At 42.4% G+C, this 27,358-nt stretch overlaps 1 protein-coding gene across 2 annotated transcripts in view; it reads left to right on the top strand.

Annotated features, from left to right (window-relative positions):
* The window catches only part of TSPAN18 (tetraspanin 18), a 120,773-nt gene that overhangs the window by 60,619 nt on the left and 32,796 nt on the right, over positions 1-27,358 (top strand). For both annotated transcript variants that reach the window (XM_048305795.1, XM_048305796.1), the window contains exon 2: positions 627-757. The gene's annotated coding sequence lies outside the window, so the exon portion shown is untranslated. The remainder of the gene's footprint in view (positions 1-626; positions 758-27,358) is intronic.

Raw genomic sequence — 27,358 nt, 5'->3', positions numbered from 1 at the left:
CCTGGAGCACCTGTTGGTATCTTCCTTCCACCCTTATCTGCTTCTCAGCTCCATCACCTTGCCCTCTTTTTCATCCTCAATCATTTCTGGCTCCCTCCATTCAGAATAAGTTGTACTTTGACATCTATGCAGTAGATGAACAGGTGTGTGCCTGTCTGTTGCATGCAATACAGAAAGGGGTGAGTGTGTGTGTTAAACATTTAACTACCTGTGTTTTATCACACCCTACTCCGTCCTCTGCTCTGGAACTTGCCTTTTGGGGATGCACAGCACCTTTTCCTGGGCGTGACTCTCTTCTGCTGTGCAGAGGAGCAAGAGGGGAAGATGCAGAGCAACTCTGTTGCTTCTTTCTTATTCTGCTGGAAATAGTCCTGTGCTCCTCCTGCCTTCCAGTCAAAGCCCTTTTCTGGTCAGCCTAATGAACTAGAAAGTAAGGAGGAAGATTTTGCCTTTAGTCCGGACCTTGACAGGGTCTGCAGGGTCACTGTGAGGTGCTTCCCCTCACTTCCTTCAGGTGCACAAGAAGGAGTTGATCTTTACCCAAGCAGGAGGAAGTAAAACAAGGTGGCAGTCTTCTCCTCAGGCCCAGAATGTGCCTTATGTATTTTCCTTGCTGTTTCTGACAGGTTGACCAGTCTCGATCACAGCGCTAGAGACCCGAAGCAAGGATCCTGGCCGATGCGTGTTCAGTGCAGCCTGACTTTTTGAGGAGAACAAGTATTTCCCTGAAAGTCTGTCCCTTCAAAGCAGCACACAGGTAAGGCAGACAGTGCTCCTGATGCTCAGGCTCAGTTGCACTGGATTGAGCAAAGGACTTTTCCCATTCATTTGGCTCAAGAGGGGCTTTGTCACCACATCCTGCCATGTCTGCAGGGGTGAAACATTACAATGTATTTACAGCATGGGGAACGTTTCTCAGCAAAAATGTACTTTTAGAGGATCAAGTCTGCTCATAAGGTTGAAATAAATATAGGTTAAAAGAGTGGGAGGAGTATGCTAAAAAAAGAAAATTATTACATACAAGCTATTAATAAGGCAATATTTTGATCTTGTGTTCTAAAATAATTTTATATTGGAAGTACCTTAATTTAAACAGAAAACTTCTTCAGACAAAGGAATAAAGAAATGTATCTTGTGGAGAAGGGATTAAGTAAGAAATTAATTTAATAATGTAGTTTTCAACTAGGAAAGATGTATCAGGTCATCTGTAAGTGAAAAAAACAAACAAAAAGCCTTACAGTTCTAATTGCTATGACTCATGGAAACCAAATCTAGAAAAAATGAGGCCCTTTAGTCCAAACTCTTAATCCCCTACTAGTATGTAACATCGTTCCCAGCAGCGTTTACCAGTCCTGATTTAAATGATGGGATTTTCCCTTGTCCCCTTGGGATACTATTGCACAGACTAATAGAATTAATCTGCTTACTTCTCTTTCAACCCCTGACCACTGCAGATGCAATTAGTAGTACGTGATGGGAGGATTCTGTTTCCTATGCTATATTAGGGAAGCTTAGGGCTGTATTGTGTTAAACCAGACATCAGTTGCAAGTGTGTTTGCCTGAGTGTGGCTTATCTGTCAGTACTCATTACAGCCCCAGAAACGTCTCTGAACTTCGTTTCTCAGACTTAGGAGCTTTGCTACAATGGTAATTCAGGATCTGATAAGGCACAGACTAATGTATTTGAATGCCTGTGAGAAAGATTGTATGATTGGAAACTAAAGTGAAATGCAAAGTCATATGCTGCCAGTGCTAGAGACTTGCAGAGGCAATTTACTTCTGTGCTTCTGGAGCATTCTCTGGTCTCTTTGGCTTTTCTCTCAGACAGTTTGGTAGGATGAAATACCTTTTTGCTCTGTGTGATGCTGCTGGAGGTACCACTGCACCTTTCCATCTGTGAATTTCAGGCTTGTCTTAGCTGAATGCTGTGGGCTTCTGCTAATGTTTACTGAAATACTCCAGTCAAATAACCAGATAAATACAAAGTCAAATGGATTTGAGCTGGAAAATTATAACTGGTTGCATTTAGTTAACACAAAGTAGAGTATCTTTCTGTGCATTTTAGCTGGTTTGCTTCTCAAATCTGAAAAGTTTTATCAGGGAGAATAGTTAATTTCTAAAGCAGGTGAATGGAGTTTCAGCTGGGTTGCACCTGAAGAGTACAGCAACAGCTGAGCTGTACAAACTCCTTGTGCAGACACGTGGATTCATCCACTTCCAAAGTGAATTAAAAACAAAGTCCTAATACAGATAGCAACTGCAATATAATTGCTATTGTAGGTTTGAATGAGGCTTCAATGTGAAATGGAGCCTGGGGGTCCTGAAAAACTGGGCATGTGCCAGCCTTCCACATGGGCTCTGTCCTCTGGCACTAAAGGAGGAGGTTACAATCCTGTTCCTCCTCCCTCCCAGTAAGTCCTGGCTCTAATGCGCCATAAGTTTTCTGGAGTATTTCCTCAAACAGAAAGCCTAAATATAATCTTAGCCACTGGTCCAGTCTTTCATTATCAAGATAAGTTAATTAAGCTTATTAAAATTTGACTAAGTTGACTGTGTTTGTCAAATCCGAAATTCTTAAACACTGAAGATTGCAAAGCTTTGATGTGCTCAATGAGTCCTGTGCTAATTTTCCCATTGTTTTTAATCACTTGAAACTCTTTTCCAGTTTGGTGCTTAGCTGCTTCATGTGGTTTCATAGTGGACTTTAAAGGATGGGGAGGGGGAGACTGAATCCAGGGGTAATGATCCGTAGCACTTTGGATCATCTGCAGCTTATGTTCCATCCCTGCTTTGCCAGTCAAGCTTTGTTCCAGTGAAAGTGTCAGTAAGCCCAAGGCAGATAGGTACTGTTTCTCCTCTACTCTTGGCTTTTTCTTTACCCTGAAAGTTTATCTTGCTGCTCACTTTTTAAAAAGCCTTGCATCAGCTGGGAGGCCATGAAGTAAAAGGCATGCTTTAAACACAGATGCTGGTGATTGTCCTTTCAAAAGCTGCATTTCTCAAGCTGGGAGCTATTGACCCCTTTCAGTGCAGTCACAAAGAAATCCAAGAAGAAATGGAGGGTGAGGGCCAGCAGGAAATATATATATATATATATATATATATATATATATATATATAAAAATTTTTTCCCTCAAGCCTTCTTCTTACTCCACCCCCTGACAAGCTGGCTATTGTTTGTGCCTCCACATGGGATAACAGTGGCCATATAAGGAAAATGGCATAATGCTACATTCTTTCTCAAAACTGATTTTTTTTTACAGTGGCTTTTTCTTCCCCCCTTGCTGAAAGTTGTTCTGTTTTGGTGCAAGCCCTAGGCAAAAGGAAAGTGGTAGCCCCTGGTATGCATGTATACCACCTTGGGCTGTGCAAAAGACTTACTTTGTTAGTTCAGGTGATGAGGGAAAGAAGCAAAGTAGCAAATGATGAGGTCCAGCTACTGTGACAGGAGCAGAGGATGTTGCATTTTCCTGCGTCTTGAACTCAGTAATAATGAATAACAATGATGCTTGTTTTCTTGCCTTTTTTTCCTTGCTGAAGAGGATGCTCAGGCCATGGGACAGAGGCACAGAGCTCTGTGTCCCTTTTCATTCACAATCTACCTTTTATTCATGAATGTTTGCAGCTGAAGTGCTGAGTGAGTGGCATGCACCAGTTTGGGCCAGCAGCTTCCTCTGCTCTGCTGGATGGCCGAGCCCACTGCTGGGGATGACCACATTCCAGCTACCCTGCAATGTTTGAGCCTGCAGGAAGCGAGGCTGAGAGCAGCAATATTTTGGGGAGTGAAGTTCTATGGGTAGCAGGGGTCAGTCTAAACACGCAACAGCTCAGGAAAAGGACTCCAGAAGTTTGGTATTTTTCCCTGGTGCAACTGTCACTTGTTGATGAGCAGAAACTGTCTGCTTTTCCAAAATTAGTCTGAACTTCAAACACATCCACTTAGCAACTTCTACAAACGAACAGCTGGAGCAACATGAGCACAGAGAAGGCTGAATCCCCTGGCTCCACAAAGCAGAGGCAGACCTTGGAGTGGGAAAAGCATAGGTTTGGGAGCTGGGAAAAAGATAAGTCTTGAAGAGGAATGAATGTGTGCTTGTGCCTGTGACCACAAGATTTGGGCACTGTTCCTTTTGTATCCTCTTGTAGCCTCTTGAACTGGGATACAGTTTTTAGCTGTGCTTCCTGTGGTTGCCATCACTTCTGATTCCTTGTGATGCTCTGCTTCCTTGTGATTGTCCCTGTAAAAATCTGTTCAACAACTGATAATGTTGCAAACTTGGTAAAAATTAAAGCAGAAAAAACCCCAATTCCTTCTTAGAAAGAAGAGGAAACAAATTTTGAGGTCCATTTACCACAATTATGTCACAATACTCAATCTGTGTTATGCAGAGGTGTGATTACAGAAGTGGAAAAACAGAAAGTACTTTCTAGAAACACTTTTTTTGGTAGAATATTAATAGTTCAATATTATTATGATTATTATCTGTGTGTGCATTGACAATATACACTTTTTTTTGTTATTAAAATGTTGAACAGTTTGACAACTTTTAAAGAAACTGCAATTTTGTGAGAATGGAGTAAGGACTTTCTAAAGGTTCAGTGTTTTTTATGAAAGCCTACAAGTGGAGGCTGCATTGACCAAAGGAATTGGATATCTTACTGAGAACGTTTTAATTTTCTTTAATTTTTACTTTGACTGTGAATTAAATTGTTCGGAGAAGCTGTGCTACTCTCAAATATCAACAAAATTAGTCTCCAAGAAAATCTTCCTCTATGATAAATTGTGCTTATACTAGAGATAAAACTGGGCAAGCCTTCTAGCCTTTACTTTACTCTGGGCTTGAGCTGGCACCAGTATAGCAGGGGAATGCACTCACATGGCTTTTTCTTCATGAAGGGTGATTTGGTGTGTCCTAAGCGCTGTCCACTGTGGCACCAAGAGGAGATATCACTCAGAGTGAGTGGTGTGGAACGATGCGATGGCCCTTGGGCTCGGTTCTCAGATTACTAGTGAAGCGGCAAACGACTCCTGACACGTACACGGCTGGCGTGGGACGCCTGAGCTAACACTACGCGGATAAATGGGATGCTCCTGGCCCAACAGCCGCTGTTCCAAGCTCCCTGCAAACTCCCAGGCCTCGTGTTTGGCTCACAGCCTGCTCACATTATAACTGTCCCAGGAGCTGTCGTGGCCGATACTCATTGTGCGCGCACTAACAAGGGAGCGAGGAGCGCCAAGGGTGAGTGCCAGGTCAGCCCTGCATCCCGAGGGCAGGCAGGGCTCCTGCAGCCTGCACTGCTCAGTCTCGCTCCAACAACTCTCAGCAGTGTGGCCACTGGTGAGCTCCTTCTCTGAGGAGCAACACTTGGGATCTTGGCTGGTAGTGGGAGATTTCTGCTCTTCTGCTGCCAAAGGTGCTGCAAGGAAGCTCATCAGGCTTTAAGTGGCTGCTGACAGTGTGGCACGTGTTTGCCACTTCTGTCTCTTACGGGTCTAGAGGACTCAAACTAGTCGCTAGAGCTGATTCTGCCAGCAGTGGATTGACCTTTTCAGAGGTATTGCCCCAGAGACTTGGAGCTAATCCTTCTGATCTTAACTGTGGTGCATGTGGGGACTGGTTTGGGCTGTGCCTGTTTCCCTATGCAGTTGGGAGCTTGTGTAACATGGAAACAATCATGATGGAGGAGGAAAGAAATTGTCATTAGCTCTAACAGTTCCTGCCACTTATATCTAATGCCAGAGTAATTTAAAGCTTTTTTTGACTGATATCATGGGTAAAGCGTTTCGTCAAGGAAAAATGGGGTTTACCCAACGTGACAGGATGGGAAAGCAAAGCTACCTTTCACTGCTGTGCCATGTCCTGGGTGGAGTGGCTGAGATAGGATGTCACGGGGATTGGCAGTGAAGGCTTTGCATTGCTTATTTTGAGACCTACAAAAGTACATTTGCTTTTGATTTTGCATTTTGAAAACTATTGAGTGAAGCTGGGGACTTAGTTTAAAAGCTGCTAGAACTATTCTCTTACCATAGAGATTTCTCAGGAAACAGGTACATAAGAGGGGTATATGTGCATGTATTTGAAGCTTTTATTCTTGGGCTTATGAGTAAGAGCTGGGATCAGTGAAAGGTGATACTACTAAAATCAGTAATAAGGATAGTATTACCCTCTAAGTGGTGAAGTGGGTTTGGGGAGTTTTGCATTCAATTATTAGCTCTGTGCTTTGACTGCATACTGACAGTGGAAAGTAGCTTGATTCCTCTCTGCCTTCCTTCCCCATCTATATATAAAGATGCTAATACAGCTGATAAGCTTTTTCTTGTAGGAGATGTATCTTATTTTGTGTAGAAACTAGCTCTGTGGAACTTAGCATTCCTTTTCAGAGAAACCTGAAGATTAAGAAGTTTTAATTCTGCAGGGTTTATCTTCACATTTTTCCCCGTTGTTCCTCCTTTCTGTGACAAAACAGAAACGGGGAAGGGAAGAAAAAATGAAAGAAGTAATCCAGAAATTCCCTTTCCTCACTTGTAAAAGTGCACATCAAAAAATTTCTATGTGTCTTACACTAAAAAGAAAATAAAATGAAAACTAGTTGATTTTTAAACTTGCAGAGTATGAAAAAGTTTATTATTACTCTTGAATGCCCTGACCCATTTTAAAGCTGAGGTGTCTTGCTTGCATTGATGCATCTATTTAGTGCAAAATCTTGAGAGCTCTTTTGAGACAGGAGCCTACACATAGGTCAGGCTTGTGCACAATAAAGATAATGGTGATGATAATCTGATGTCTGGTTTGTCCTTTATCAGATGACTCATGCTCCGGTTACCTTCTAATGAAGGGGAGGGCATCCTTGGCAGACATTACATTTGTTGACAGTTCTTGGCAGATAAGAAAGTAGGAGCAGCCTTGGACACTGGTGCTGGACATTCAGGGCTGTTGTCCTCAGAAGCACGTGGCAGGAGAGCTAAGGTAGAGAGGACATGCAGGCATTTCGTGGCTGTATGACATGGAGGGGGTTATAATGGCAGTGCTCTGCTGTAGTTTAGCTTCCAGTGTCCGACGTATGGAGGTCTTGAGCTGAACATGTGACTGTCTGCAGCTGTTCCTTTTCCCAAAAAGTGGAGTACAGCGCATGTATGAGTGGACCAACACCCCCAGCAGCATGTGCAAATAGAAATATATTCCAAAGAAATCTGTTTAAGGAGCATAAATTTCCTTTTTTTAAACATCTGTGAAAGGTTTATTTTCAAATGCCCAGTCACTAACGAGGTGCTAATTTTCAGATGGCTTGTAGCACTGTCTTGATATTTTAAATTATCTAGGCACTTTAACAGGCTTAGTCTCTCCCTGTAGCATGGCACGAGTCAGGCCTGAGCCCAGGAGGGTAGGAGGAAGCTTTTCCTGTGAACTGGCTCTGTGTAATTGCCACCTGGAAGTGTTTCTGGCACTTTTCCCTGGAGGCTGTTAACGAAAGGATATTGGAGTTCGTGGCTATCCAAACCACTGGTTTCCCCATGTTCTGCAGCAGGACTATCAGGCTTGGGCATCCTTGCTGCTGTCTGGGGAGCCCTTGCTGAGGCTAGAGAGAGAAAGATGGACACCCAGTGCAGTCCAGAGGACATGTTTGGCAAGGCAGAATTTGTTACTGACTCCTCAAACTGACCTGGACCATTTATAACATTTCGGGCTGCAAAGTACGTCCAAGAGTACATTCCAAGAAAGCTAAAAATAATATCCTCAACTTTTACTTATTTCTCCCACAAGGACTCAGTTAACAAGGAAAGAGTTTGTTCTTTTTTCCCCCATGCTAAGAATGTTCAGCTCTCAGAACGGAGCTATAAGTTTATCACAAGTTATTGGCCTGTAAGTTGAGTTGGCTTCATGTATGGATCACGTTACTGGAAAGTGTAATCATTTGCCAGGACTGCCTTTGCTTTTCCATTTCCCTTTCCATCTCCCAATTCTGCATGTTATCTGGTAGCAGCACTGAGGGCCAAATCTCTCTGAACTGATTGGAACCAGGAGCTGGCATTCTGCTATCCTGGGTCCTTCTGCCAAAAGCCAGTGTTCAAAGTAAAGACTGTAAGTACAGACTACTTAAGTGAGGCACAATTTATGGTTGTTTAAAATACCTGAAGATCAGTACAGCAAAGCTCTGACTGTCCTGGAGACTTAGTATGACCACGTGGTGGATAAAGTTGTGTATACTCCACAAAGCATCTCAGGAAATGGGGATAAGCAATGGTGACTTCTAAAAAGCAGTTTTTTGGTTGGTTTTGGTTTTTTTTTTTCAAGATGTAGTTGGAAAGAACTCATTTGGAAAACTCCAAACTAGCAAAATGTAAATCCAGATGTTTAGGACTAGCAATATAAATCCCCAGGGGTACTCAACAGTCCTGAGTGTTAGGTGTACAAAGCTAATCCCAAACTGCTGTCTGAGCTGCTTGGGATCTTGATCCTTTGCTATGTATTTTTTCTATTGATCAAGAGTAATGCCAATTGATCAAAAGTCTAATGTTCTTTTCCTGTGGCTAGGAAATCAGCTGTGTATATCAAGTCTGTGAATCACACCTCTGTACTAGACAATTTTTATGAAAGACAGGAATTACACAAACTTTTATATCCAAGAATCTTCACAGAGACCATACATCTTCATGAAATCAAGTTAAAATTAAGTAAATAGTTTCAACCAACAGTAAGATTACATATGTATATGTGTATATCTAAACATTAATATATTTACTTCCAGATCTTTTAATGTAATGTATTTTTGGTTTAGAAATGCCAAAGCTGATCTTTTTAACATTTAGAAATGAAACCTACTCTTTCTATTAAAATTAGATCCAAACATTTTATAAAAAGAGGTTTTGGGTTCTTTTGTGTGGTGTTTTGTTTGTGGTAGTTGGTGTTTTTTAAGTTAGAAAATGTAAAAAAAAAAAAGTTTCTTCTTAGATTAAACAAAACTTTGGGGAATTAATGTGAAGAAATACCTTTGTATTGTTTTGTTTTAAAAGAAAACTCTTCCAGTTCAAACTGAAGCAATTCTTCCCATCTGGTTTGGTTTTTTATTTTTTTTCTTTTTGTCATCGAAACAACAGAATCTTTTGGTCATCTTGCTATGTTTTTTCTGGGCATACTGATGCAGAGTAATTTTTGTTTTGTTGGGTTTTTTTAATATAAAATTTCTTTTTGTGCACCATTTCTGAAAGAGTTTGGGTCTTGTCTGGCAGGAAAATTATGATTAGGGCATTACTCTTCCTTCTGCTGATGAGTTGCTTTTGCCACTCTTAGTGGCAGAGAGCCTGTCTGCTCTAGGTTTTCCTGTTCCTGTTTTCCCATCCACCCCTGAACTGCTGAATACTGTCAGCTGCAAGTCAAGGAATAAGGCATGAATGCTCATTGTTTTCTTTGCTAATTCTCTTTTATTGTTTCCCAGTGACTTACAGCTGAGGATTAAAACAACTGCCTCCAGCACCAGCAGTAGGCTCTGTTTGAAGCCTCCAAAGGGCATTGTTTATCCTCCCTGTATCCCTTGCACTATGCCTGCCCAGGACGAGCAGCACTTTCCTCCCCATCCCAAGTGATTCTGTTACTGAGGAATGTTGGACAGATACCATTATACACATAGCAGAGGTGCTCCCAGATTTGGGGTTTCAGCTTGATTTAAAGGGGAGGAGAACGGAAGGAAAGGGAATGGTTTTTTTGCAGGAGAGACCCTGGCTGTAGTGCTTTGTAGAACTGCTTTAAATATGCTCCTCAGGCAGGGAGGTCTGTGGATGCAGGCGAGCTTTTCAGATGTTTCCATGCGCTGCTCAGGGCTCCCGTCCCAGGCACGTACTTCATTATTGCTCCGGGGAAAGGCATGCTGGGAGTAATCAATCAGCATCGCTCTGGGTTTCTCCTCAATCAGAGCTCCTCTGATGTGTCTTTCAGTGCTGCTCATTTTGGTTTTAATTTCTGAATGAGGGATTGATTTGCACAAAATAGCACCAGGCAGAAGAGTTGGCTTTGCGATGGGTGAAAGCATCTGGCCCTTTTCTCCAAAGCACTTAAATGGGTATTTTGAGTGGTAGGTCCTGAAGAAGACAGTGGTGGTAGTGCTTTGCTGAAGTGCACTCTGAAGGTCTCAGTGGTTTCCTAGCCCAAGATTAAGTTGTCTGCTTGGATCTTTGCTGTCACCTCTGATCTGGAGCACACCTTATCTCAGAAAGGACCCCTGTGCTTCAGTTTTACAGTAGTGCCATATCACTGACCTGCCCTTTATCCATCCTTCTTCTGTCCTTCCACTTACCATTCCTCCAGATTCTTTGCTGCAACTCTTTTGCTGTGGCAGTGTTGCAAAAAGGACATGTTGGGAAGGGAAAAGCTCTAAGATTTATGTGATTCAAGACAGTCTTTATGTGCGTGAGAATTTGGGTGAAAAAGCTGGTTTGATTCAAAAGATTGAAAGCTTTCCCCTTCCTCTATCAGTGGGTGAACTCAGATTGAAGTCCAGGACACCTGGTACCCAGGTCCCACCTCACCCTTCTGATTTAAGCAAATTGGTGTAAAATTGGTGTAGCTGGCTGGGAACACACCCTGTACTGCAAAGGATGGGAATTGCATGCCCTGAGTTAATCTCCTTGAGGGCATCTGGATAACGTGCACTTAGGCAAGGACTTTCTGATGTTCCATGTCATTGCTCACAAAGAAAAGAAGAACTGTACTTATTTTCCCCCAGAGTTCAACTGGAGTTGAAGGGAGACGGTTCTTTACCTCCCTTAATGAGTAACTTTATACTGTGCTGTCTCCTACAATAACAGCTGTCACTGCTAGAAGGAAAAGAAGCTATTTGCCAAGACAGTGAGGCTGTATAAGTTGGTAAGAGAGAAGGAAAGGTAGGGGCAGGGAACTGAGATTGCAGCAGGAGTCATTAGAATGCCCAAGCTCTGAAGAGTGCTCCTGATTTTATCGTTTCATACACCTCTGGGCAGTGTTTGTTTAACGTTTCTAGTCATGGTGAATGAAAGTAAACATCTTGACTGGATAGTGTATTAGTACTGTGATGATGAGGAAGGTTAGGCTACCTGTTGTGTCTGCTGTGCAGTGCCGTGTCACAAATTATGTTTATGGCTAAGAACCTCAAATGCTGACACAGCATCAAGTAAGATAGGAAAGGGCTGTCATGACCCCTTTCCTGTCCTAGACACAAGGTTTATTTTAATTAAGTCTGGTTTGGCTCTGAGCATCTTCATGCAGCAATTTGTCATACCTTTTTTCTGTTCGTGACCATTCTTCCCTGTATATCTTGCAATCACATAATGTCCATGTGGCAACTTGAAAAATTGTTTGGAGGGCAGCTGAACACTACAGAAGCTCTTGTATGTATCTTTCCAGTTCTTTGTCAAATAACTTCATCCTCTGCAATTTGTGTTTTGAGTATCAGTGGCCTGTAGATTATCAGAGAATTGAAGATGCTCGGGGAGCAGGTTTGGGTCTATAACTTTCTTAGCTCATGGTGTTCTTTGGTCTTTCCTCAAATATGAAATCTCTGTCAGACTGCCCCAGTCCCTCTCAGCATCAGCTGAAGCTGGAAACTGAGTGGAACAGGGTGTTATGAGTAAACCTGCCTAAGGCACTGTGTATGAAATCTGGATGCCACTGGACTCAGTGTAAATACTCCCACTCATCTCCCTGGCTCTAGAAGTTTATCCCTTTACCAATGAAGAACTTTTTTGGAATATAAGAATTGATGAATCACCTGTTCTCAACTGATCTTTTATTCCCACAGACCGTCTTTGAAGCCTGGTGATGGGGGTGCATGTCCATTAATCATGACATTGGTAGGTTTTGCCTGGCAAAACCATGGCCCCAGGAATAGAGACTGCTGCTTATAGGTGGCTAGTAAATCTGGAAAATTCCTGCGTAAGAAGAGGTGTACCTAGGAGAAAACATACACAGCACTGAGAAAGAAAAGAGAAGGTCACAGTAAGTTTTGCACCTTCCCAGTGAGCAGTGCTGGGAAAGCAGGCAGCCCAGGGGGACCAGGCAGCCCCAGGGAGACCTTGGAACATGCTTTCATTGACAGAAGGTAGTTTGGCAGCTTGCTTTACTCTCTGTCTTTATTCTTTAAAACAGGAAAAGCTCCCTCTATCCCACACTCCATGAAGTCTGGGAAGGTACCTGTCCCAGCTTCTCCTCCCATGCACTGCAGGGGCTCTCAGAGCCTCAGGGATGCCTGTTGCCTGGATACAGGGTGGTCCTGCATCTCAGGCTCCCAGCCAGCCCTGCGAAAGTGGAGGTTGTGGGGGGAGAGGTGGGCAAAGTAATCCTTGTGCATTTGGAAGCAGGAGCATGAAGTCCACCTGATGCAGCCTGTAAGCTCAGAATTTCCTTTCACTTTGCTACTGTTATTGTTATTTATCATTATTATTGATAGGAGAAAAGTGCAACCCAGCTGCTCAGCGCAGAGATGTGAGGGCTCCCGCAGGGTGAAGCGCTTCGTGCCACTTAGCAAACCAGCCATTGTGCTGTCCCTGGCGTATGCACTTTATTTCACGTGCTTGTTCTGAGCCTCCTGCTGTTGCTCACACTACAACTGCTGACAAGTAGCCTTCCTGGCAACATGGAATCAGAGTCTGTGAGTTGAGACCCTGGGAGTACAATATGAAGAAGGCACAGACTGTTGAATATTTAAAATAAATTATTTAGTCTTAAACATGAAAATGCTCTTTGCAGTTTGTACACATCACTGCTTGGTGACAGTGACTGGCCAAGTCATGCATTATTCTTGTGTTCAGAGGGGACTATGCTGACGGCAGGGCAGCAGTGTTCTCCTCTCTCCTTTGCTGAGCACATGAAGCTCATCGTTAGCAGGATGCCCTGTTGTACAGCACATGTGTAAATGTCTATAAACTTCACTAACTGACAGTAGTCAAAAATAATTTTTAAGCTCAGCTAGTTTAAATGTGGGCCATTTCATATTGCAATGCTATGGGGTTTGCTGTATATATCTGTAGAGCACTGTGCTATTTCAAACAGCACTTAGGAACTGTGTCAGTAGTGGTAATTAACCTTTAGACTGAGAGACCATGAAAGATCTCAGATAAGGAATCAGGGTCCTCTTGCTCAAAGCACAGTCAATTTTTATGACAGAAATACTACCTGATCTAAGAATATGTACATTCAACTTTAATACGTGAAAACAAATTAGTATAATGAAGTGTGTGTGGTGGGGAAATGGACACCAGGGCAAAGTCACATTGAAGACTGGCTCATCTTCATTGCTGAGGGAGGACAGCACCAAACTTTGAACTAATATTAGAAACAAAACTGTTAGAAATCTGAAAATCTGAAGGGTTTCAAGACAAACAGCAGAAGGTCAGGAAAAGTGGAGCAGTTTTTCCCAGGCCTTTAGAAAATATTATTTATGAAGGTATTTGCTTCTCTGCAAAGCAAGTACGAATGATTGGCGACACAAGCGTATTGTTCTGATGTTGCAGTCCACACTTTGTACTTCTATTTATGCATGTGTGAAGAGTGTCAGAGGATGAAGGATGGGGCTCACTGAGACTCCTTGTGAGGTGACTGTTGAAAGGCTGGGCTGAAGGTGAATCTGCTTTGTCTTGGCTCTGTGTGTGTGTGTATAAATATACATATATACATACATATATATGTATGAAAATATGCACACAAAGCCACTGATTGTCAGTAAATAACTATTCACAGAAGCCTAGTATCTATTGTAATTAGAAATGACAAATCCTTTTCTCTCTGCTGAAGGTGAAGTTAGACATAAAATTGCTATACTTTAGTACAGGGTTTTTGGTCATATAAATTGTTTATTTCTCTCTTCCTCATGCCTTCATAAATAAATTTGGTAGGTGATTTACCAGATTGTTTACTTAGATAACCCAAGTATATGCTAACAAGTGGTATCAATAAAATGCCATCTCTTAATCAAATTTTAGTATTAATATCCCAACAACCTGTTGGATTAAGCACTTTATACCATATAAATTTTCCTGTTTAAAAGGGAAAGCACACCCCTTTCTCTTCCCTGATTTTTTCTTTTTTCCTAGTAGAGACAATATGTGCAAGGCCTGTGTAATTTCTGGAGTGAAAATTGGATGGGAGGAGTGAGTGTGCACTCTGGTTCCTGCTGAAATGATGAGTGGAGTAACGTTTTTGGGAACCATATTAGTATCGACGAACTTGAAATGACAGTGACCAGAATGGAGATTGAAATTCTTATCTCTGTACAGATCTGTGTGAAAGACAAGTCTGGGCTGAACACCAGTTTTGTTGAGAGTGTAAGGAATTATCACTACTCAACTACCTCTACTGGAGAAAAAAAAACCCCATAGCTCACGACATATAGGAGGACAAATAGTTACAGAACTACAAGAAATTCTGATTGAAAAATTGTTTGAAAAATCTGTTTGAAACCAGATTTAGCTATGCCACACCACCTCTTCTTCTAGCCAAGTAACAGTAGCAATTGGAATAGAAATGAAATTGAATATATGCAGTATTGAAACACTGGATTAAAAAAAACCCAAACAAAATAGAAATGAAAAAAATCAAACCTAATTTCAAGTTTTGTTTCAAATAAATGTTGAGAGGGTTTTTTTCCACAGCATAGGCAAGCAGGTCCAAAATCTATAAAGATCTGAATTCTAGTCTCAGATTATTGTTTAGTGAATCCAAAGGTACAGTCTCCACTAAAGAGTTTATCATTACATTGAGCTTTAAATCCTTTGGGCAACTAAAAATATGAAATAGGCCAAAAGGCAGCACCAAAAGAAGCATAATTATTTTTCCAAGGTTAAACAATTAACCCCTCCTTCTAAATTTAGCACCATCCAAAATTGAAAACTTAAACTAATGGAAGGGAAATGGTACAGGATTAGTAAACTGCTGTCTTTCCCTCCAGCTGTGGGACATCAAAGACATATAAACCTTCATGTTGCTTTTGTTGCTTTATTGAAAATGCTCTCGTACCCTTGTGAGTGACGTGGAAGGGATGGGATGTTACAGCTGTGTTTGGACAGAGCCTCTGTGCATTTTGCTGCTCTTTCATGACATTGCAGGAGCTTCTTTTGCCCCTTATTGATTTTTATTGTCATTCTCTTGAGACAATTTGCCTGAAAAACAGAAGGTCTTGGTTGCCTTCAGTGTGACTTACGTGATGATGATGAGTTAATGCAGCAGAGACATCATGCACATACATTTGGAGTCGGCTTAACTGAATTAATTTTTTAAATGAGTATGACAGTGAATCAGCCTATCAGAACCAAAGTCACCCTCAAACTACTGATTAGGGGAAAATAATTAGGATTGAATGATAAATTTAGATTGAACTGCAACATACAGGAGTGTTTGTTTAAAGAAGAGCCAACAAAAAAAATCTTGGCTCTGAGGATCACCAGGAAGAAGCCTCTTTATATATTATGGCCATGTAGCAACCAGTTCCAAGGATGAATTGCTGGAAGTGACATGTCTGATTTATTGCCCACTGCAGCTTTGAGAGTGTTTGCAAACTGAAGTGTTATGGTTAGGATGATTATAATTGGGCTTTATTTTAATTTAGAGAGAGGAAGAAAATAAATACATTTTTGTGGCTTCTGGATGTAGATTACTTCAGTGGTTGCTTTTAGCTCTTAAGTAGCTCCCCCAAACTCAGTAACACCACTAATGCTGTTCAGACAGTCGCATTTGCAGATGGTTTGAGTTCCATTTTGTGCAGTATCAGAAGCTAACCGGCTGTTCATGTATCAGTAGTTCATATGTCAACAGCCCTAGATAAGCATAAGATTTCACTGTGCAAAGTCCCACTTGCACACAGTTTGCACTAGAAGCCAGTCTCTTTTTAGCTAAATAGAAAAGTAAAGCTGTGAGTTGGCATCAGAAAGCAAAAAAAGACAAAGATTTCGAGTTAGAAAATACACCTCAGAGCTCATGTTTTCAGCTTCTGGCTAAGCTGTCTTACAGAAAATATTCAGTTCAAACCTTTTTCTATTGCTCTGTTTGTGCTGAGGGAAAAGGAAAAAAATCCAGTGAGAGCAAATTCCTTCAGACATGATCCGTCTCTTTGTGCTACCTGTATTGCCAACATCGGTTTGTGCTTTGCAGAGACCTGTATAAAATTAACTGGATATCCAACACAACCAGAGAACATCCTCACTAAGTTAAGTAATAATGAAGAGGAGATGAACTATCCTATCACTGCTCTTGGCTGATCCCCTTCTGCTCCCTATTTTAATATCCTTCTCATCCTGCTGGCAAGACGCTGAAGCAGCACCAGCCATCCAGTTAAAATACAGAGTAGTCAGATGTTTCAATCAACTCAGATTTCCTTGAACACTTACTCAACATTCATTGCAATTCTTATAAAAATGTCTAGACAACTCATTGCTTAGGATTTCAGCTTGTTTTTTAGCTGCTGCTTTACAGCACCCTGATTTTAAAATGCAATTTTACAAGTGTTACTTTTACTGACTATATTTTCTTTTCCACTGTGCATTTCTAAATGCCAAGAGTATGAGCTGGCTGGAAAAGGGACCAGTGTTGTAACAGGTGATACTGAGTTCTGGCCATTCTTGGTTCTGCTTCTGTTAAATGTATTTCCACTGTTTTAGGTGATTGTGAAAAACAGCATGCCATGGATATTCAAAATATATTGAAAGCAACTCATTATTTGGGGAGAAACATTCTGTGTTTGGTAGAATGCCTGTAGCTAAAATATTTGCTGGTCCTATAGCTCTGTGAAGAATACTCTATATTCCATTTCTGAGAAAAGTTGTGTGGATACAGCAAAGTTCCTGACCAAGAAAATGGGAAGGTTTTTACCCTACAGACACTTTCCTCTTTCACAAAGTTGCAGAGTCCGAGGATCCAGCAGTGAAGTGGGTGCTTCAATGCAAGTCATGGATGTACTGTCAGAGGAGATGGGTGAAATGTGGAACCAGAAGAGGAGGATGTGGTACAGGCACTGAGTGCCATAAAAAGAGCAGTGTGAGGGTGCCCAGAGTGGGACCTGTCCTGGGCATTGTGTGAGATCCTCCCCCTTGTTAGAAGGGCTGAGAAGGGAATGGCAAAGGGGGATGCATCAAAAGGGTAGCTGTCTCTGACCCTGTTGCAGAGAGCCAGAATGCCTCAGATAGTGCCTTCTGTGCTTCATATCCCTTGCTTTCCTGAACAGTGACTTCCCCATGCTCCCCCCATAAACTTATGAAGAAAAATGAAGGGGGAAAAATGATTTATTTAAAGTCTAGTACTGAGCAGAGCTGCATTAATAAGCCTTCATGCCTGGTAGAAAAAAACCCTCCTTAAACATGATGAAAAATAAATCCCCCTGAGTCTTCTGCATCCTGCCTGAATCACTAATTCCCCAGGGCAGAAAACAAAGCAAGCAAAAAAAAGTTTGTTTTCACATAACAAAGCCAAAACCTCTCCAGTTCTGATTTAAGAAGAGTCGTGGGCGCCGTCTCCTCTTTAATGTAACATGGAGCCAGTGTAGGTGAGTTGATAAATATACAAATCAATTTTTTTTTCCTCACCCTACAGAGAACACCTATTCCTTTCTGTGGGACTCATGTCTGTGTGTGTTGTGTGCCTGGAGCTGCCCCAAAGCGCACGAGGACCAGTGACTGTCAGCAGCAGGGCACACGGAGGGTTCAGATGCCTGAGTCACATTTTCCACTAGTGCAGCTCCGTGTCTGGCTCCAACCACCAGCGCCAGTGGGACTTTGTCCTGGTCCTTCCTCCCTTCCTGGCTGCCTGCACAGGCTCTCCCATCACTCTTCTGATGCTTTTTGCCCCTTTGAGACATCCCTGGCAAAGGCTTCAACATCCTAAGGTTTCTACAAATAGTATCTGCAGCTCCTGAGGGAAACAGCAGAGTAGTCCTCTGGTTCCCTGAGGCTTTATAAATACATTCCCAACTAAAGGCAGTTTATAAATCTACTCAGCTGCAGAATTGCACAACTCTAATGAACATTCTCCACTTATGATGGGATAGGAGAGTGGAGAGTGAGACTTTGTGCTAGCAAATGACCCCTGGCTGGAAGCAGTCTGCTAACACTTTTTCCATGAACTACTGCTCAGGGCTTGATCCAGAAGCACAATAGAAGGTGCATTATTATAGGTGTTCTAATTATGGCTGATAATTGTTCTGTTCTCATTTACAAATTTAATGGTTTGTTAATAACGTCTGATTTGGAAATATAGTATAGTCTATCAACTAAAGGTGGCATAATGGCATTAATAAGAGTAATTGAGGTTGTTCCTATGATCCTGTTTGCTCTTTGGTTTGTTAATTAAAAATTGCTTATCTTAATATATGATAGAAATAATATTGCTTCCCTGTGAAACCTGGGCATATTGAGGGAAAAAGGGATGTGCCAGTCTGTGCTGTTAGCAATGGTTGGAATATCTGTATGGCAGTGAGCATACGGGCTTGAACCAGCCTAATACGTGTCAGGTATTGTGTGTCTGCATTTATATTTTGTATAAATAACAGCATGTGCTGTTACTTATGGCTGCACTTGTCTCTTGTTGCAAGACTCGGTGCGTAAGGCTGTCTGGGATCCGTGTGATTGATTAAAGAGCCGCTACAGGAGGAAATGGAAATGAGAGACAGACAGACTGCTGAGTATTTAACCCTGGAGAAGAACCTTGGCATTTCATCTTCTATCAACGTTTGCCTGTAACTACTATTAACATTAATTATGGAGATACTCAGTGAACACCCTGTTAGCCCTAATTAGAGCTAATGGAAGATACGTGTGGATGTTAACAGGACAAGAGACAACCAAGCTTCCATTTCTAAGGTTAAATATTCAGTAGCTCCCTCTCAGACATCACCAACATCCTATAATCAGGCAGTCAGACTCATCCAAAAGCAGAGCAGTTTCTCATGTCTTTTTTTTTTCCTCTCTCCAATTATGGCCACCTTACACTATTTTTGCTTAAATTAAAGGGAGAACAACAATGTGGCAGTGACCTCAGTCACCTTAGTAATGTAATTACACTACCTCTCCTCTATTCATAGTGCACCTCAGAATCAGTCTTTACTAGCAAACCATTTGCTGTCCCTTGTACTGTCCTTTTAATGAATGCTAGTAGAGTCACTTAAGTGGAGCTGAAAGGACTTGGCTTTGTTCTGAACACAGACCTTGTGACAAAGAACTCAGGGCCTGAGTGCTTGAGTAGGTCATGTAATATCCAAGGTCTATAAAGCTACTGTCACTGTGCTTTTGTTTGAAGCTGTAAACACAAAAAAATGCATTCCCCTTGCACCCAGTATCTTTGGTATTTTGAAAACCAGCATTGCTGAAGAACTGAGGCTGCAAAATGTAGAGGTTGTCTTATTATCCTGCTGTTGTGAATGATGGCACTTCCCTGCCGCTAACCTCTGCCCAGCAGGTCAGTGTCCTCATAGAAACTGTCTTTTCAGGACTGACTTGGAAACCTGGAACCCTCCCTGTGAGCCCTGAGCCTGCCTCAGGTGGTGTCACACACTCGTTATGGTAGGGTGTGCTCCTCTGCAGTCCATTTCCTTTGCCATGGACATATGTGGTGATCTCAGGTGGTGTACTGGGCAAAAAGCGCATTTTTCTTCCAGACGATCTATTACATAGTTCTGGGATTGTCAGTGCAGTGCCCCTTTGAATACTGCTTAGTTGCAATCTTATTACTTACAACCTGTAGCTCCCAGGTGCTTGTTGGCTGGAGCCATCTAGGAAGAAGTTCCTATCACTAGATTGACTGAGTATGCGACCAACTGATTTGGAAAATAATGTTAGGGCTTTGAGAAGAGAAAGGGTAAGTTGTGGTGTGTCCTTGACATAAAAACCCCATCCTTCCCTAACATATTGCATAATACTAAAAGCAAACACAGAAGTATGTCCATACTTCACTCCCTCAAGCTACAGACATTGCATTTCTCATTTAACCAGTCAAAATGCCAGTGGCTGCCCTCCTGCAGGATGGTGCCCTGTAAAAGGTGCATTGGATAGATGCCAGTGTAAGGCATCCAAGCGTGCTTTGGAAGTTCCTTTGCTCACTCTTTACAACGTCACCTGGGTTTCAGAAGAGCTTCATGTTCTAAGGAAACTTGTCACAGGTGTTAATGGGTGCAGCGTGTTCTTAAGAGAAAAGTCATCAAGCAGCACTATCCCAGCTTTCCAGCTTGATGGCTCTCTCGTTTCTCCTGAAGCAGTTCCCAGCATAAGCACATCTGTGCTTGGCCCAGGCATCACATTTGCCCTTTTGCAGAAGCTGCCCATTGTGAGTTCTGGCTGAGGGTCCTACCACTCACACCTGGGGCACAGCTGGGGCTGGGACAAGGCACTTGGCTTCTGGGGCTGAGTGGGAAGTCTCTCTGCTCATGTTCACCTGGAGGATGAGCTGGGGAAAGGTTGGTAGAATTTGATTTTAGCCGTTGTTTAGTGTATTTTCTTTATGCTTCTGTCTATTTTACCAATTGTGTAGTTCAAGGGCCTATTTCATTTTGTGGTGGTCACAGAATCTGTTCATCTTTGTAATAAATGCTACTTTCTTTATTTAATATGTAGAGTAATGCATTCACAAGTCAGACCTCCATGGACCTTTTTTTAGTGGCCATGGAAAGCCTAAAGTGCCTGTATTTAAAACAGTGGGGCAAAAAGGCTTTTGATGGTGTTTTTCTTCAGGGTTTGGAGTAAGCTTATTGATTTAGGAACTCTTGTTGTACATTGGATGAAAGGGACAGATGCTAAGGAACCTTGTCCTATGTTATGCAGGGTTGCTAGCTGAACTTTTAGCTGCATAGTTAAAGTAGCAGTATCCCCACTGCAATATGGTTTACTCCAGTTTTTGGGAAAGAACAATTTTTTGTGGTGTTGTTTGATCTGTTGACAAAAAGGATAGATACATTATCTTTGAAAAGGAAAAAAAGCACCCACATTATAAAGTTTCTATTAAATTGCTCACTAAGCCTTCAAGTACAGTAGAAAGAAACTGATGCTGTAAAGGGAACAGAATCATGACATATCATTTTATTTCAGCTAGAAAAATGTGGCCTTGCTCAGAGCAGCAGAAGCTGCTTCCGTGATGAGGCCATGGTCTGGTTGTGTGGTTGGGAAAATGAAGCACAGTCTGACCGGAGATATTGTCAAACCCATCGAAGTTAAACACCCTTTGCCCCAGGCAAATTCCCTTGTTTATATGAGCCACTACAGCTAGCCTGTAAAATGCAGGTCTCCAAGCAAAGCTGGGGTAATAACCACAGGTGGTAACTTAAAGTTGCCTTTATGAACTAAATCCTGCATTTTCAGCCCTTAAAAAAATGAATGTGAAGTAAATTCCTCCCAATCTTGCCTATGACTCATATAAATGTATCATACTTCTTGAGGCAGATATTCAAAGTCTTCAACCAAACCCTTGCACATCGGTGCCTTAACTAAAATTAGTTTATTTTGTAGGTTAATAGCTTTTACCATATCCACCAGTGTGATCAATATTTTTTGTTAAATGGCTGAATGAGATCTGACATGAAAGGAATATCCCGTCCTAGAATTAATTTTTTAAAATCTCCAGACCAAATTATTGGTCCAGTTGAAAGGACTAGTTTCAGATTCACTAAGCCAATAGCAAAGATTTAGACTTAAGTAGAGAGAAAGTCATTATTCTGGGTGTTTGGTATAGATTTAGCAGTATTTCATTGGTTTACAGAAATGAATTCCCTAGGCTGGTATTGATAGACTGCAGTTATCTGATCACCTCTGACTACACATTTTTACCAGAGGGATATCCTGGCTTTTACTCCAAAATGCTTTGGAGTCACCTAATTCATTTGTGACCTTCCCAGGATAGCAGAGAAAGCAGCAGATAAGTACTAGCTGAGAGACCTGAGCCATGTCACCCCGGGATAATGGAAAGATAGCATATTGTATGAGATGTCATCTCACCAGAAAAAAGACTTTTAGGAGCTAGTATTTCATACAGGATATGTAAAGTGCTTAAATGGGAGCTTGCTTGGCACTTGCTTTTATTCTCTCATCCATTCTTTTTGACTCACAGATTTGTTTGGATGCTTCTGAGCAAAATCAGATTTTCTAAATGACAACTCCTATGCAAAAATCAGATGACAAAAGAGATTAATACGGTATGAGATATATGGCACAGCTAACAGTGTCAACATCATGCATTGCAGAGGAGTGGGAAAGTTAGGAAATAAAAGGTAAAATAGAGCCTCTCAAAATCTGAAGCAGTGGAATGGATGAGAAAGAAGAGTATAAACAAGCCCCTGCTCAGAGGAGAGGAGGGTGGGAGGTTCAGTCAGTCAGGGCAAGGTGAGCCCATGCTTGTTTCAGCAGCTGCAAGACTTCAGGGAAAGCCTGCACATCTCAGTGTGCTCACTCTTCTGGGGTTCAAGGGGCTGAAAGGGGGGAGCTTGGCTCTGCTGATGAGGTGTGCTCAGCTCCAATGACTTGCAGCATTTAAACAGCAAAACTGCTGAAGGACAAACCGAGTCAAAGCTATTTTGCAGGGTTTTCCACAGTGGGCCAGCATCATCACCTGGTTTCCACTTGCCCATAGGGAGTGTGCAGGCTCAGAAAAGGAGCACAGCCTATCGAAATGCTAGATCCCTAAGCACATCTCCTGCCTCTCATATTTCTCTGTGCATCTCTGGTACTTCATATTCCATCTCATCAGAGTCATGCTGCACTCACCTCAAGAACACCTGGGTGCACAGCTTGAAAGGATGGAGGTTAAGTATGGGCTCTGAGCTGGAGGAGGCTGGTGCAAATAAACAGAAACAGAAATATTGGAAGGCAAATTTACATGAGTGCATCATGTGTCCACATTAATGTGCTTCATCCAAAAGGTGTAAGAACAAACCTGTTTTTCCAATGGATGCAAGTGGTTGATCCCTTACTGGGGGAAGTTTTGCACTGTAGCTTTTCTATGAGTATCAGATTATTGGAAGTATCTGCTTCAAATTCCTGACGGACACTGTACTGACTGGAAAACTTTAGTTCCTGAGCTACTTCTGAAGGAACTACATTTTCCAAAAATGTCCCCACATGCAGTCCCCATGCCTTATTAGCAACTGGGGCCTCCAGGATACTGATCCTTGACCCCAAATGCCCTGAAGACTTTTCTGTCTCTGCTGGCCCCTGGAAGAGCTGGTTCACACCACTGTCAATGGGGAACAGCAGGGAGGGTGGTGTGTGGGCTGTGGTGCTGAACATGGAGTTTCAAAGCACATTGAGTTGGCAGTGGCCCTCAAGTTGTAACCAGAATGCTCTTCCCCTCCAAAATGCAATGCCTGTGATCCAACCTCTCACTGTCCAGGAGCCCTGGTGGTGCTGCTCAGTGTGGAACCTCAGCTGTGTTGTGGACAGCATCTACTTTTAATATTTCAAAGCTTGCTTTGTCTCTCTTCATCAGGAGATCCTTGACTTGGGATTCTCCTAGTGAGAAATTTCCTGGTGAGAACCTGTAGAAGAAACAGGGGTTGTTTGTTTGAGGGCTGCAGGAGAACATTTTCGGAGACATCAGCTCTAAGTGGTTATTTCTACAGTTTTGAGCACATTGTTGTGAGGAACGTAGCAAAGATGGAGTACAAACCATCTGACCTTTTTTGGTCCATATGAAGGACCTCTCCTGGGCTTTTGTACCTGAGAAGTTTAAAAAAATAGTGGCAGTCACTCAAAATACTTGTTTTCATCTCAAAATGACAATATTTTGAACACTGTCTTCTGGGTTCTGTTTTCAATACAGGCAGCCTGGCACTCTCATAGGGTACTGAACTAAATCTCTAAGACTCCATGGGTGACAGATAAGTGTTGTTGTTAATTATATTAAATACAGGGAGAGGGGGAGGATGATGAACACCAGCTTGAAATGACTTGCTCATGTCTGTGAGTTTCTGTGAGAGATGTTAGCAGAACTGGAACTATAGAAGTGCTTTGAGCACTAGCCAGGAGACCACAGAAGCTGCCCAGGACACTTGCTGGGTATCCCAGAGCAAAGCCACGTCAGCTTTATAAAGGACACAGCTTCATAAAGGGCTTTCAGACTAATGTGGAAAGCAATCTAAGGCTTAAATGGTCTTTAATGGTCTGATGCAAGGTGGTTTGTGCATCATCAGACATGAGGAATGATAACCGCAAATCTTGTTATGAAATTTGTCATAAAATTTATTGTCAAATGTGTTTTCACAGCAAGACTCCACAATGTTTTCAGAAAGATTCTTTTCCCCATGCTGACAGCAGGGATGGGAGAAGAAGCTGTTAAATGCTGTGTTTCTTGAGACAACTTTTCTTGTCCTTAATGTAGAGCAAATCTGCAGCCTAACTGGGAGATTGTCCCCAAAGGGTTGTCTCTCCATGCTCAGGAGAGCTTGAACATCCTGTTGTTTCCTACGTTTTCTCAGCCTTTACCTGGGCTGCTTTGGCTCTTTGCTCTGCAAACCTCATTTTGATACTTTTACATATGGGATTTTTAACTGAAATGCAGCATTGCTTTCAAATTGCATGCTGGTCAAGGAAAGAGACATAGCAAAGCGTGGGTATAGTGAGCTCCAGCCACTGAAAACTGGTGTCATTTTGCATTCAGAATTCAGCCCAGCCCTGACTGGTGTGAAAGTTAGACTGTGGAGTCCTGTTCCTCATAGGAGATCTGGTTTTATCACAATGTTTTGTTGTCTTCCCTAAAAAGGTTGCCTAGACTTTCAAAATCAGAATTGCCGGGTTGGGTCAGACTGTGTTTGTGCTTCTTTTGGGTGGGAAGAGGAAGGTGCTCAGCAGTCCATCTACAGACTGTATTTTGTACTGATTTAAGGCCATGAGAGCAGCTTGTGCCTTGGTCATTCACTGATGCACTTGTAATTATTGCAGCCCCTCTGGTTTGAATTAGAAAAGGTTTTATGTCTTTAGTTTCTAAGTCCTGACTTCTAGTGGGTAAAGTAACAGTGAAGCCTGAGTAAAAGAAAATTCATCAGCATCTGGAGTATTTCCATAGTTAAATTTGCTGCTTCAGTTTGGAGAGTCCTCACGATACCCTGCGAGTGCATGCCAGTTTTTATGTGTGTGTATGATTGATGGTGCTCCAGGTTTTGCCCCAGGCTATACCCAGGCCTCTTGCAAGCAATGCTGGTAGTGAAGTTTCCAGTGCTGCTGGAATGTGTTATTTAGATTACAACAGAGCTAAAAACCTGGACCACTTCACAATCAGAGACACAATCCTCTCCCCCCAAAGCTCACAAACCTTAAAACAAAGACTGCCTGGGGAGGCTCTCTGGCACTGTATTAAATATCCTTGACGAGAAAAGGTTTCTTACAATTGTGGCCTTCCTAATAGGCACCGTGGGTAGTATCAACACAAAGATATCTGTATTACATAGTTTGACCTGCTTTAACCTCAGCCAGTCTCCTGGAGATTTAGAAAATATCTGTTCCATACAAAGGTCTTGGCTTTCAGACAAAGTAGAAGCAGTTTGTTTAGAGTCCCAGCTTTGCGAGAGGAGATGTTATACTTTTTGTGGGTGAAAGTCACCCCACTGAGGCTGTCTGAAAGCCTCTGGATCCATGTCATCAGCACGTAAGCTGCTGATTTTGTTTGCAAAAATAAATTACTCCCCAAGTACTGCACTGTGCTCAGGAAATAAGGATATTTTGGGAAAGAGGGTATATTGTTCATAGTGTTTCCTTTAGGGGAAGAAAGGTATGGTCTTTTAACTTTTGGCTGTCGTGGAATGTTTGATTAAATCTTAATGAAAACTAGAACCCCAATTTTGCAGGTTTTTACATCCTTTAATTTCACCCCCCCCTCCCTTGGAGGAGTTTAAGTCTGTCAGCAATATAAGTGGGATTTAGATCAACTTCTGAGCAGTTAAGTGGTAAGGAGATTACTGTAAGGTTATGTGGTTCCACTGCCACACGTGGAAGGATGAGGTTATTGAGGGGGAATTGTTACAAGTGGCGATGGAAGCGAGTTCCCCTATACTGGCACCTCAGCAAAGTAAAGCTCCTGCCTCCTCAGGTCTCCCCAACACGTGTTCCTCTTGTTCCCAGTTTTCCTGCAGTGTGGAACAGGTGCCTCCAGACCCCAGAGTGGGCTGTGCAGCCGTGCCCCAGGGCCTGTGTGACCCATCCGTGCTCGTGGCAGGGCTGTGGCAGGTGCAGCAGGACGGCTCCCTCGGGAGAGCTGCACGGGGGGCTGTCCCTGCTGCTTTGGGAACGCAGGTGAGGCGTCAGCAGAGGAAGTTTAACTAGGTGCCTTTCATTTCTTAATTTCTGCAAGAGCTGAAGCTGCTTGCCTAGGCTGAAGGGCTGCCAGGCTCCCTGTGTCTGATGCAGGGAGAGGTGGCTGTGTTGCTATGGCACTGGAGGTGTCTCCAAGCCCCACGGCTCTGGCAGCTGAGACGGCTCCCAGCAGCATGTCCTAATTGTGGCTGTGCAGCAACAAAACAAATATTCAGAGATTTCCATAAAGGCTGTAATCAAAGGAGCATCCCTTGCTTTTTAATATGTGCTGAATGGGTTCATTTGTAAGCTTATTACGACTTCAGAGAGAGAAGCTATTAGGATGATCATTAGCTGCCTGTGCAAATAGCAAGGAAAACCATGGCATGTTCCAGAACAACCCCCTTTTAAAGGCCTGCACTTTCAAATGCATTAACAATAACCAGCCATGCAGTCTTTCATGGTTCCCATGCCCTGAGTAAGGACAGAAGAGAAAGGAGAAGGGGACAGTGAACTGCATGCTTTCAAAATAAGTTCAGATAGAGAGAAAAATGAGGTGTTAAGAGAGCAGCAAAATCACTAGCATGACAGTGTGTGTATTGATGCAGTATCTGTTATCCATTGGGAAAGCAAAAGCAGCTGGGAGCCAGCCTTCAAGTCTTGGCTCATATCTCAGTCCCTCTACTCCTGTCATCTACGTATGAATTGTGCTTGGGGTCTTTTGTCTGCCTGGAACCTGATGGTTGCTGGAGCACTTAGATTATACATCTCATGGAGGAAGAGAGAACATTTAGAAACACGTATGCCAAGATTATGGGGTTTATTGACTCTCATTTATTTTCCTGCAGAACATCTGAAGCTCTCTTGTGGGCTGTGGCAATGGTTCTTTCTCTTAATCTGAAATCAAAGATAGCTGTAGCAAAAGGTGTTGAATAGCTGGGCGTTCGTACCTTAATTGGGACAGGTGTGGTTGAGATCAGTCACATTTTCCTTTCAAACCACATTAACTGCAATTTTATGTGTTAGAGTAAGTTAAAGGTGCTGATTACAGTGAAACTCAGTTTAGATTTGCACATGGAATATTTATGACATGTATCAGTTTGACTTATAAGCAGGGTAAATTAAACTTCAGGTTTGCCTCTC

This window comes from Corvus hawaiiensis, chromosome 6 (assembly GCF_020740725.1).
Source record: "Corvus hawaiiensis isolate bCorHaw1 chromosome 6, bCorHaw1.pri.cur, whole genome shotgun sequence".
In the NCBI taxonomy this organism is placed as follows: Eukaryota; Metazoa; Chordata; class Aves; order Passeriformes; family Corvidae; genus Corvus; species Corvus hawaiiensis.
The sequence above is the reverse complement of the archived record's forward strand: the minus strand, read 5'-3'. Positions and strand labels throughout refer to the sequence as shown.